This window comes from Anopheles arabiensis, chromosome 3 (genome assembly GCF_016920715.1).
Source record: "Anopheles arabiensis isolate DONGOLA chromosome 3, AaraD3, whole genome shotgun sequence".
In the NCBI taxonomy this organism is placed as follows: Eukaryota; Metazoa; Arthropoda; class Insecta; order Diptera; family Culicidae; genus Anopheles; species Anopheles arabiensis.
Genome location: NC_053518.1, coordinates 81,623,856 through 81,636,654, shown reverse-complemented (window position 1 = coordinate 81,636,654; position 12,799 = coordinate 81,623,856).

Below are 12,799 nucleotides of genomic sequence, written 5' to 3'. Positions count from 1 at the left end.
AAACAGAGAACCCGTAGCGGTTATTTATTTCGCTGAGCCCGTTTTTATACTGCGTGGGAAATTTTATGTGTCAACGTTTATGTTTTCCCAGGTGTCGTTGTGTGCTGTTTTTTTTTCTCGCTTCGCTTCCACCGCTTGTTTTCCACTCCACTGTGGATCGTACTATTTTCTGTGATGGCGGTTTGCGAGCGCTGGATCAGTGCTGCACATTAGATGAAATGAAGGAACAAAAAGGACGAAAAGGGGTCGTGGCTACCACGCACCGTACGCGTGTTTTATGTACAATTCTTCTACGTCTTACGGAGTAAGTGCGTGCGATGATCGTTAGCGGCCGTTTCGAGTGATTCCAATGCCGGCGAGCAGTTTCGGTTGTGTTGAAATGAATGCTTTTGTAGCTGCGTATTAGATGTGACAGGATGATTGCTTTCGGGAAGGTGTATGGTTATGTGTGACACTTTCTTTTCCTTTTTTTGCTGAAATGGCGATTCATGATTATTGTGTAATTAGTGATGGGAAGTGTTGCTTACAACGGTAGGGAAGCGATCAGTTGATCACTAAGTGAATGATGCTGTTAAACGCATACAATTAACACGAAATATTGTTTGGTATAAAAAAATAGAGATACTTGAACATAAAGTACAATGACCATACAATCGTTTAAGGGACGCAGCATTTTCTGTTTTACTATCTATATGATAAAATAAAGTGTAATCGTGATAAACAGGATCCTATTTTCATAATAAATTTTGCATCTAAGGATGATCTGTGTATTTTTATGGTATTTTTTATCCAACTATATCATGCAGGAAAAATAGTTTATGATCATGTTTGATGTCTTATAGCTCCAAGCTACTTCATTAACTAATAAGAAAAGTGTTTTTTGTGTTTGCTGTACACCAATATGTAAAACAACAAAACTGTATTGCAATAAATCAACTGCAAAGAGACTAGAAAGCAACAAAACTTGATTCTCGTAACATTGTATATTTAAATTGAAGTAAATTCTGGTGACAGACCGCTACAAATGAAGTAAGAATTATGTTTGAGTACGAATAATAAATTATGCTCCCGGACAGCTCGAACGACTTAACAACATATGGAACATATGGAACTGACTAACCGTCTCCGAGAGACTGAATAAGTCTCGAAAGCCTGGTCGGCATGTTCAAGTTGCTTTGTTATTTGATTTTATAATTCATTGAATTCAAAATAGGCGTTAAACCATGAATTTGGCCATATTTTAGCAAAACAAGATTCAATAAAAATTGCTAAAGCAAAAGATTATGCAAAAGCTTTATTTATGAAATACTTTAAAAAAGGATTTCACATGATTTATTCCACTGTACATCTTGGGTACAAGTTGTTAATCACTCATTGCTCGCCCACAACAAGGCGCAAGAGTGCAAGAGTTAGAACATATAACCATTAGTTATTTTTGCAATTATTCTCATGGTTAGTTGGCCAAAACAGATTGTATTCCTTATCTACATTTTTCCTAAGGAAGTCAGTGGCCTTGGTTACTCAAGAAAATTAAATTATAACCTTAGCTGTATTAGTAATGTTCATTTCAACACTGGTGTACCTTCAACTGATTGACTTCCAAATGTTGTTATTAAACAGTTTGGACAAATAAATTCCAGTTTAAAAAGTAAACCGATGCACTCAAAGATTTTCTATCAATCATTAATCAATCAGTTTCATTAAATTCAAAATTAAATTTAACATTTAAATCTAAAAATTTACAAACAAATTCGGAAAGCGTTGATAAAAATATGTAGGCATAATTCATATAAATAATATAAAATATTTAAAATAACTAGCATAAATGTAGCGTTGTTTATACGTTCAAGATGTCGGATGTTTGAATATTTAAAAAAAAATAATATCAGATAAACTGTAAATTATATGTGTAAAATGTATCATTTTGATAAAAACCAGAGTTTTAATAAATAACTGCGAATTTTTTACCACGTTGAAATAAAAAAAAATAATAAATTTTTACGCATTGGCATCTTTGCTAACCGCCTGAAAGTATTAATTAAAATATGTGTTAAAATTTTACTATCACTACTAAACCACTAAATAGCGTAAACTATAATAGATCCAATACAAACCGATTTACGTGCATCCGTTCTTGAGTGCCGTTTGAAATAGAGGCAATCAAGAGATAAAGTATGCTTGTGTTGAATTTCACTTATTTATTAATGCTTCTTTAAAACATCAACTATTAAAGTACTGCTGGTCGATCTAATTTTCTGCTAGGTTTCACTTGAAAACTAGTAGGATTTGAATACGCCAGCGGTCCTTCCGTTAGTGTAAGATGATTTCTACACAAAACAGTAACACAAACACCAATGCCGGTTTTAATCAAACATTGCAATGAATCGCCACTCTACTAACCTGTTTTCTTGCTGCCAACAACCTCACACACACACACACACACACACACACACACACACACACACGGCAGTCTCTAACATGATTTGCGGAAATTACTTCCCGCTTGGCCGGATAAACGGTTCGATCTGTTTGTGTTTGCACTGCAGCAGCGGACCTGTACCGAAACCTCGGCAGTGCGAAGAATCGATGCCCTCTGCTGACGGCTGTGGTACGCTAGCCAGCTTTGCTGCACTTGCGTGATTGGAATTGGTACCGTACCGGAGCTGCCAGCAGCTTCGTACGTACACAACTAATTTCCGATAAATTAGTTTCGATCTTACTGTGGCACCCGGTTTGCATTTATCCGGAGCGTAAGTAACGGTAATCAAATTATCCTCGGGTACAGCTGTAATTAGCCCCAAGGCATGGTCAGAGATTTGCAGAAGTCGAGCTGCAGAGCAGCGTTACCTCCTTCACTGGAGTTGGAGAGCAGAAGAGAGGACGGGAAAGGATGTTCTATTTCACGCGGGCACGAATACGTTCAGCTCATCCTTCACAGAGCTCCAAACCTCACGGCAAGCAAACTCGTCGTTTCGGCCCGAGTTTCGACCAAAAACTTGTGCACCAAATGCAATGAGAGGGCGACGGAATAAGACAATGGTATCGGTCAGTACGGGTGCACGGGCCCGTGCCGAATGATTAAAAATGCATGCAGCATTTTGATTATTTCTCGCACGTTTTCACTTTTTGTCCGCACAAACACACACACACACAGACGTCCTAGAAGGAAGCGCAAGGATTCATTGGCTGGGTTCTCGTTCCGGGAGAGAAAACGAGAACAATCTTCCAAATCCAGCCACAGAACACACACAAAAAAGCGGAAGCACCTCATCGTCTGTCCGTTCGTTCGCGCATTTGATGCTGCCGAAAAGCGTGGAGCGAAAATTAATTCTTTTCCGGGATAATAATTTTCAAATTAGTTTTCATTGCGAGCGTGCCGTACCGAACCAGCCAGCGGCAAGCGGTGTGCGAATGTGCGGACGTGAGCTTTCAACGCTTTGTGCAGCGGCGTGATTTTGCTGACCGACCGGGTTTGAAAGTGCCGATTAAAGAAGGGTTCCTTTTAGTGGGATGGATGTGTTGGCAGAGTTTAACAATTACTTTGTTTCTACAGGTACACTTTTAGTTTTAGATTTTTTAAATTATTGGAATTTTTAAAGCATTGTTTTTGGCATTACCGTTTAGTTGGTTAACTGCGCCTAAATGTATGCAAATTCCAAATACGTTCGTTAAAGTATAACAACATGTACCTTCATAAAGAAAGTATTTGCTTGGTTAGTAATACTTTAAAATTATTGAATATTCTGATTGGTAGAGAATCCAACTAGAACACATTGTGAGAGTTTTTGATAGAGGAATGCACAATGGTTTTGAAGTAAAAAAATGCATTCAAATGCATGATCACAATAAATTTTAATATTTGATATTTTATGAGTTTGTTCTCTGCCCCCCTTAGCCTGGGCTGGTATCTTGACACAGTTATCTCATTTTCCAATACACCGGCTCTTTGCTGGACGCGTTTGAAAAATTATAGCAGAAAAACAGTATTGCTTTATTGTTATTACTGTTATCTCACTTGATATGAAGTTATAAAATGTTTGATTGAAGCATTTATCGCCATGCATTAAACAGAGTCTTAAGTTAGCTGGTTAAGAAATTGAAATAATGTGGAACTCCTCATAGCTAGTTTAATTCGTTCCAGTGACTCGTTATTATTGGCCAATTTTCTTGAAATATTGGTCGATTGTTACAGTATTCGTTTTAGACAACACGTTTTAAATTGTTTTGCGTCGGTGTGTTTCGCTATCAGACATTTCCTATAAGACTTTTGGTTTAAATAGGCCTGTTTCATTACAATTGAAATAACTTTTATGGTAAACATCTTTTAGTGGAAATGCTATTAAAGATTTCGGTGATTTAATTGAAGTATAATCTACAACCCACTTGCACTCCACATTTATTTATTTATTTATTTATTTCTCATTTAGTATCTTGCATAGATTTGCTGGGACACGTACTTATATAATAAATCCTTAATTCATCTACAAACTTAGCTACAGCGCTATAAATAAGGAAACGAGAGACAATTTTAAACTGAGCTATACTAATATTGAAGAATCTTTGGTATTTGTTGAAGCTACGTATCATTTGGTTAATAAGCGCATTGTAGGAATGTGCAGATCTTGAGAACGTAGGTCTTAACAGCTCACGTATCCTGAGAGGTCGTTCAGGAGCATAAAGATTAACCTTTTCAAGCAGGCAGGGAGAGTCTATGTCCCCACTGATTAACTTCGCGACAAAAGTAGTCAATATTCGAATATTTGAAACTCTCGCCTTCATGAGCAAATAGATCCAGAAATGCTAGAAATACATTATCATTATTATTATTATTTATTTTAATCTTCAACGGGCCGTATGGCCTAATTAAGATACATGTTAACATATACCACACACTTGTGCTGTACACAATTATGTGACACTTTTCCTGCTGGGAATAGTTCTAAATTAAACGATTGCTTAGTATCAAAGCTCATTTTTGCCTGAGCCAAAATCAAAATCATAGAAATGCTCAGTGTTTCAACGATCGTGATCTTGATTTTTTAGCTTTGCGATTTGCTCGTGATACGAAAAATTCGATTTAAGAGGTACTTACCATGAGGGGTTCCACTGTACTCAGGAAAATGTGAGCAGATTGCATAGTTTCAGGCTCTTGAAAAGATGATTAAATTACAATGATATTCAATATCCAAACATTGCATGTATTGTAAGATTTCTCATCGCAACCTGTAAGGTCGCTTCCAATGTTTAAGAGCGACAAACAGATCACTAGACCATAACGGTCTTGAATGATACAAACTAATTTAAAATGATCAACTCAATACTCACACAACACACGAAACACACATTTATTAAGTGCCTACTAGCGACAAATTCATCATACCATTTCCCATTCGTTGCGCGCACACGAAACGGCATTACATTGTGCCTCCCCATGCACCTTTATAAACGCCTGTTAGCACGCACCTTTGCACACCAATAACCAACTTAACAAATCGAAGCCGAACCAATACGATTGCTGATTTGCCAGTGTACGGTGTACGGTGTTGTACAGTGATTAATTACACAAATTACGCACAAACAAGACTTGCCACCGTGCCAACGCCATCAGCTCGGCACACTAGATGAATGTTGCTGAATCACATAATTCCCCTAACAAATGGCCGGTCATCAAGCCCTGTTTGCTGACTCTTCAAACCACACCACCTTGTCCCTTGGATCCGCTTGAAAATGAGCTCAAGCGCTGGTGCTGTGTGTGTTGCCTACCTTTCGGGCGCGAACCATCAGCAGACGGCTGCATGTGTGTCATAATTTTCTAACCCATAGCTTCCGGAGCAGCTTGTGTGTGTGCGTGCCACAATGACACAGCGCGCTGAACCACATCTGGCAAAAGGTCGCCTTTAAGTAAATATCAATCATTAACTTCTTCCTCGGTTGCTCGGTAAGCGAGGTCAAACAGGGCACACTGCGCACGAAGAAGCCGGAGCAGGCATGTGCAGGGGACGGGGCAAAGTTGTCTTCGGACTAATTGTCCCGACCTCCTGATGTCTTGCTTCGTTGATAAATCCAATTATTTATAGTCTCATTTATTGCTGCATTGGGCCGGGCCACTTGGCTGGCCCGGTTTTCCGTTCCCGGCCGTTGAGAACGTGACGCATTTCGGGCTCATTTCGCACTTAGCCGATTCCGTTGTGCCGAGGCAGAGTTCCGTTGGCCGGTGGCCAAACTCCTTACCCGACCTGAAGCCCGTACCGTAGTACACCGAAGCGTACCGTGAGTTTTGACTTTCGGCGAGCCAGAGAAGATGACCCTGCTGATTAGGGTGGCCACCCTTGTGTGAAACTGTGGAAAACGGTGTTCCGAGGAAGGAAGAAAGTTGTCCAAAGTCCAAGAACTCCGCACGCGTCCAGCCTGACACAGACTGGGACGCACAGCAGACGCACGTGAAGTTGATGCTCCCGCACGATACAGAACGTAGCAAAACGCATAAATCAAACAATAGATACATGGCCAATACTCTCACAACACACAGACACAAACACCGAACGGCATCTGGTGGCTGAGAAGTTTGCTTCTTCCGGTGCACGATTAAGATGTTGTTCCGATGATTAAGACTTGCCTCCCCCATTCGCGAAGCGTCTCAATTCGATGCTCAATCGGTATCAGCATCTGGCTCGGCGCTGGGATGCGTGCTGAATCAAGCAAACACGTGACGCCTAAACTGTGCGTCTTTCATCGGCATTCGTGTTTTTTTCTTTCGTTTTCACTGACACTGGTAAAAGGCGTAATTTAATAAGTTTGCGTAATTTATTTTACTTTCCGCAGTCAGCTAAACGGGGCATGTGTTTTGATCAATTTTGGGCTGGGCTGTTTCGCAATGCTCTATCGGGTTCTGCACCATGCTTGCGCGCTTGGGTGAAATTCCTTGATTGCGCAATACATGTTTGACCAACTGTTCTGTCACGTCGAAAGTGCACACGCACACGGCTTTCTACGGGCGATTCTTACGTAAAGTAAATGATGGTGTGCTTTTCGTTTCGTTTCTGTGGACGACTATATAAAGTCTATGGGCTAGCATCTGTGATAAGATAAAACAAATAGAAATGATGCGCATGCATTGATTTGAGCGAGTAATATAGTAAAATAAGGCATGAAAATATGTAGGTCTAAATGCACTAGTACTAAAATGAATTTGCCTTATTTTGCTGATAGGTATGTTTGATCTATGATATGACTGTTTAGGATTTAAATACGCCAAAATATAGGCAATTCGTTGTACACGTGAATTAAGCCATAAAACTAACAGCAGCGTCATCTCGAGGCGATGAAACAACTACTCCACACTTCACAATAGCGCCATCTACGTGGTTAGTTATGCAAATCATGGGGTCAAAGGGTGGTGTATTCACTAATAATTAGGAAACATTTATATGTCAACAGAAAGAGGGGAAATTAAGCCAGCGTACAAACCCAAAATGTAAACATCGCTAACGGAACACAGCAATTTGTAATAAGTACCCCAAGAAATACATTCAGAATTCAGTTAACAGCACACATTGTGGAGTCGGAATTTATTGTTCTACATCTTCAAATCACCCAGCTGGTGAAATCATCTTCAATCTTGTGAAGAGTCGCGGGGGTTCCGGATAGCTCTTACTTGACACTTGTCAGCGCTCTCAGGTGTTACCAAATACACAAATACGTGCTGATTTTTTCTCCCTTTGAAACTCGAATCGCTAGTTTAAGGTAATCTAGTGGGAGGTGCAATCCTACACAATGACTTAATGTGTTAAAATAAAAAATATAATTAAACTCTTTGATGAACATAAGATTATTTCGATTGAAATATGCTGATACAATAATATTGTGCATGTAAAATAAATTAATATCATAGAAAAATAAATTTTTATGTCATTTTATGACATTACGTGCAAACAATATCGATTCAATAATAAATAATTTCATGACCGATAACGAGTTTTGTCCAATGGGAAAAATATTTCATGTATTCGTGACAAGGTTAGACACAGGGCTATACTATTCCTATTAGTCAATTTATTCTTACCATAAAAGAACTAGTAGTGTAAAGAAAATACAGGTATTGCATACGTTTAGGCGCTTCAATCATCAATCGATGAGTCAGTTCGGTTGTAAACAGATCTTCAGGTATATTAAAAAACAAGCTATGGTTTGTTACACGATCATAATTTTAACGAAATTCAACAACATTAGTAAATGGTACCAATTGTATGAATACAGTTTAGTATGGAGCGCAGCTACAAGGGTTTGAAGAGGGGTTAATCGTGTGAAAAATTGCTATCTTTTAAAGCTTTAAAAATTGTTTCACCGTTTGCAATACTTTAACCAGTTCTTGAAAACTAAACAACTACACAAAAAAGGATTCGAGTTACATAACACATAACTACATAACACACTAGGGGAAAAATACTAAAGTTCTTAATAAGGCTACCTTGCAATGTCTTATTGCATATCTTTAGGCGCTTTGAATTGCTCTGAATGTTTAACTTTTTTTGGCTACAATTTTAATTTAGAGAAAAATCTTTCTGTTCAGTAAATATATTCTTAAAATGGTGTACTAAACTACTACAAATTATGAAAATAATGACTTCTTACCTGTTTTTTGCTCAACTTAGCAAGCGTAACGTTTTCTCATGCCTTTTTAGTACCCAACGGTGTACTAACACTCCAACACTAAACCTCCTCAACCACTTTGGCACACAAAATGGCTGACGGGAAAGAAGCCTCACTAATTCATTCAAATGGTTTCAGATTACAATCGCAAAGAAGAAAAAACCAACAAAAACTGCAACAAGGCGCATCGAACGGGTGGCAAGATCGTTATCCCGCTTTTTACGCCACAATCATTTTAAGCTGTCTGCTTCCCCGTTTATAGCCACCAAGCATGCCAGACCACTCATCGCCGTTGTAGGCGTAATTTTTCGTCAATAACTTTATCCTAATGAATGACGTTGCGTTTTTTTCGCTTTCCTTTCTTTGAGAGGATGATATCGGTTAGGCGAACGATGGAGGAGGGAAGGGAAACGTAAAAGTAATATGCAAAACTGTCTGTGTGGCAAGGTGGAGCAGTATCGTATAATTTCCGTGCCAGTAAAACCGGTAGAACCTGGTAGAGCTTTCAAAGGGACACAAAAGGATGGCAAAGGCAGACATTTGGACACATGAGTCATAACCTGTACGGTGCCATCAGCGGGAAATTTTTACTGTCATTTACCCATAATCCAGACATCGAGCACTCATTGTGGCCGTTGCCAGTGTCTCCGGTTGGCTGCTACGACTGAAGGAGGCAGATCGACCCAACCACCACAGGCAAAACAAAAAAAAGGCCGGGGATACATAAACGGAAAACCCACGCTCAAATGTAGCCGCGTTAAGCTTTAAGATGTCATAAAACCGTCACTGTTTGTCGATGGCGGAAAGAGCATGTAAACTTTTCGCACATCAATCTGCACCACCGTGATTGAGACGTCGTTTTGCAACAACAAAAGAAGCAAGTTTTAAACGCACAGCAACAGAAAAGTACGTTTACGTTGCCATTTTGTTGCCATTTTTTGCTCATCTTTTTTGTCCTCACACACAAGAATGGTATGCATTAAGCTTGGGAGGCCAATTTTAGTGCAATTTTTTTACGAGTCACTGCTCTATTAATGGGCAAATGTGCCCATTCCGTCGTATCCTTTTGGCTCTCCCCACCTGCCTCAGATGGGGCAAATTTTTATGCTTACGATTATTTTCAATTTTGAAACTAATTTTCCCATTTTGCTCCGAAAATAAAGGGCAATTCGAACGTTCTACAATTTCTATTGTACCTTTTTGGAGCGGTATCTCTAGAGGCCTCGACCCCTTCCGACAGGGTTGTGCTAGCCAATTTTTTATCCACCATCACCACCGCCACCACCTGTCTGCAACCAGAGACCGCAAATTGAAATGTTTGGATTCGGAGAATCCCCGTTCTCAAACGCTCTCTTGTTAAGGGGACGGCGGCGTCAGTTCCGCAGGCAATTATCGAAGGCACGTAGCCGGTGGATACGTCGGCCAAATTAGTGTTTGCAACCGGTTTTGGCTGGTGCACCGGAAGTCGAGCAACACATACCACAAACCATGGACGCTGCTACGAAAGCAATCACGAAACAAGAGCGGGACCACTGTCGCCGGTGAAGCAATGTGTGTTGGGGAGGGAAAACGGGGATAAAGATACAGAGAAAGAGAGCGAGAGAGAAGGGATACCGAAGAAAACGGAACCCACCCCGGTTGTCCGCATTTCCTTTGGTGGAGAGTCTGGCGCCACACGGGTAAACACTGCAGTTTAGCAGGTGCATGTCAAGCGGTAGTTTGGCGTGATGTAGCGCTTTGCTGCGTGGATTGAGGGATGGATTTTAACTGCAGCGGCACAAAGGTACATGAGCGATGATGGTTCGGTTACGGCGAAGGAGTCGCGCTGGAGCCAGCGTCGGTAATCATTTCTTATTTTGGGTGGGATCGCTAGCGTCCCCGGACGGATTACGCTGTGGTCGGACATGTACTAGACGGTTATTTTCAATGATAGAAGCTCGATGTAACGAACGATGAAGAAGTGGTAGAAAAAAAAATCAAAATGAAGCAAAAAACGGAACTTTACTATCTCTAAAACGGATGCTTTTGAGCAACAAACATTACGGCATGTAGTGATAGCTGAAAATAAACTATATGGTTAGTTAATGATTTATTCTTTGTAGCATGTCACCTATAAATTGCATTGAATTGTTAAGATTGACAGTTTATAATCTATATAAGTTTAATTATTTTCACGATTCAATGATCTAAAAATCCAAAAAGTTAACAAAATACACCTATAGCTCATGCAAATTACTAAGAAATTGTAAAGTAAAAGAGCAATCTACTAAAGATGAGCCATTTAAATGTAAAAGATGAGTTATTGCTGTCCAGAAAACTCCAGTCCAGTACTTCTACTGAACATGTAATGGTATTGACGCAGTTAGCCAATTTCTTTCGTGTCCATCCAGTCCTATTCAATTCTTCTGAGACCTCGAATGTTACTACTTATGTCGAACTACAGTATGGCCCCTAACAATGCGAAAATTCATTTTATTCGATCATGTCCACATGCATTAATAAAGAGCATCCAAAATTTTGTTCATGGATATGTTTATTGAACCATTCTTCTTCATATTATTCAATGTGGTCACCGTTGATTTCTATGACTCTCGGGATGTGGTCGGAATCGGGAGCAAACCTTCTGTAAAAAAACAGACATCGAGTTCCATGCTTTTGTAATGAAAAGTGTCGACACTTAGGTAAAGTTTGGTATGGAGTAATAGAGGAGGTTGAAGTCTGGCCTGCCTGAAGCTCAAACATTTTTTGACCAAAAATCTAAAATCCTTCAGCCACTCTTGAGTCTTTTAAGTAGTATGACAGCGCCCTCCGTCTTGTTGAAAAATAATCTGCTGGTGCTAATCAAACTTCTCTTTGATACAAGGTAGGACCTTCTCCTTCAAAACTCCCAAAAAGATATCAGTATTCACTTTCAACCCAGCTTTGATGAAACCATTACTCCGGCAAGATGTTTAGTGGTGAACTTAAACTTTATCATCTCCGGAATATTCTCAAGCTTCTGCGGCAAAATTCCTATTGCTTCGTGAATTTAATATAGGATCGATGATGAAAAGATTCTCATCAGAAAACACGACGATCGGATGCTTCTTCTAGAACATGCTCAACATACACTGGTGGACATAAAAATAGGAACTTTTTTCTGTGACCGAAAGACATAGTTCTTGTCAGAAATATTTGGTAGCCCTGAAAAGGACTGTTTAAGTGGTTGTTGGGAGGAGGTGTTGCGGTGTTCCACTGAGCGAAAACACATTCTAACGGTCAATCTGGTGACCGTTATTCGCTATCACTTCCTGACAGCGTTTGGCCATATCGCCGATGAGATTACGGCATTCGCTTCTGTCTATGCGTTCCCACATAAACTTGCAGCGTGTCCATAGATCATCGGCTGAACGTGCAGGCTGGTTCTTAAGCTGACGCTTGAGAGTTGACCACAGATTTTCAATCGGGTTGAGGTCAGGACTCAACGCAGGCCACGGTAGAACTTGCACATCCTGGTTTGCCAAATAACATTTAACTGTTCGCGATGTGTGCTTAGAGTCGTTATCATGCTGAAAGATGTAATGCTCTTCGTCTCCGAATTGTTGTCGGGCGTATGGCAACATCTCACGACTAAGTATTTTTCTATACCCTTCCGAGTTCAGTGTCCCGTTGATACGGAACAAAGGACCCGTGCCGTGCCAGGAGAAGCAACCCCACACCATTACGTGGCCGCCTCCGTGACTAAGGGTTTTTATCGTATTTTTCGGATGATACGCCTGATTAGGAAAGCGCCAGACGTATTTAATGCCGTCCGAACCATCCAGATTGATTCTGGACTCATCCGAAAAAATGATTTTGCTCCACCAAAAGATGGATGCTGCTAAATGTTCTTCGGCAAACCGAATGCGCGCTTCTGCGTGGTGCGGCTGCAGCTTACGAACCTTCCTCGGTCTCCGGGCACAGAACCCAGCGGCGTGTAAACGGCGAGACACCGTTTTCGCCGAAACTTGCAAACCAAGCTCCTGCTTGATACGAGTGCAAGTTTTGAAAGGATCCGCCCTGATCATCTCAACAATCCGCGCGTCAACGTCGGCCGTTGTTTTTCGCGGACGACCTGTCGATTTACCCGTAGCCTCGCTACGAATGGCGTTGTCCACAAACGTCCGCGAAC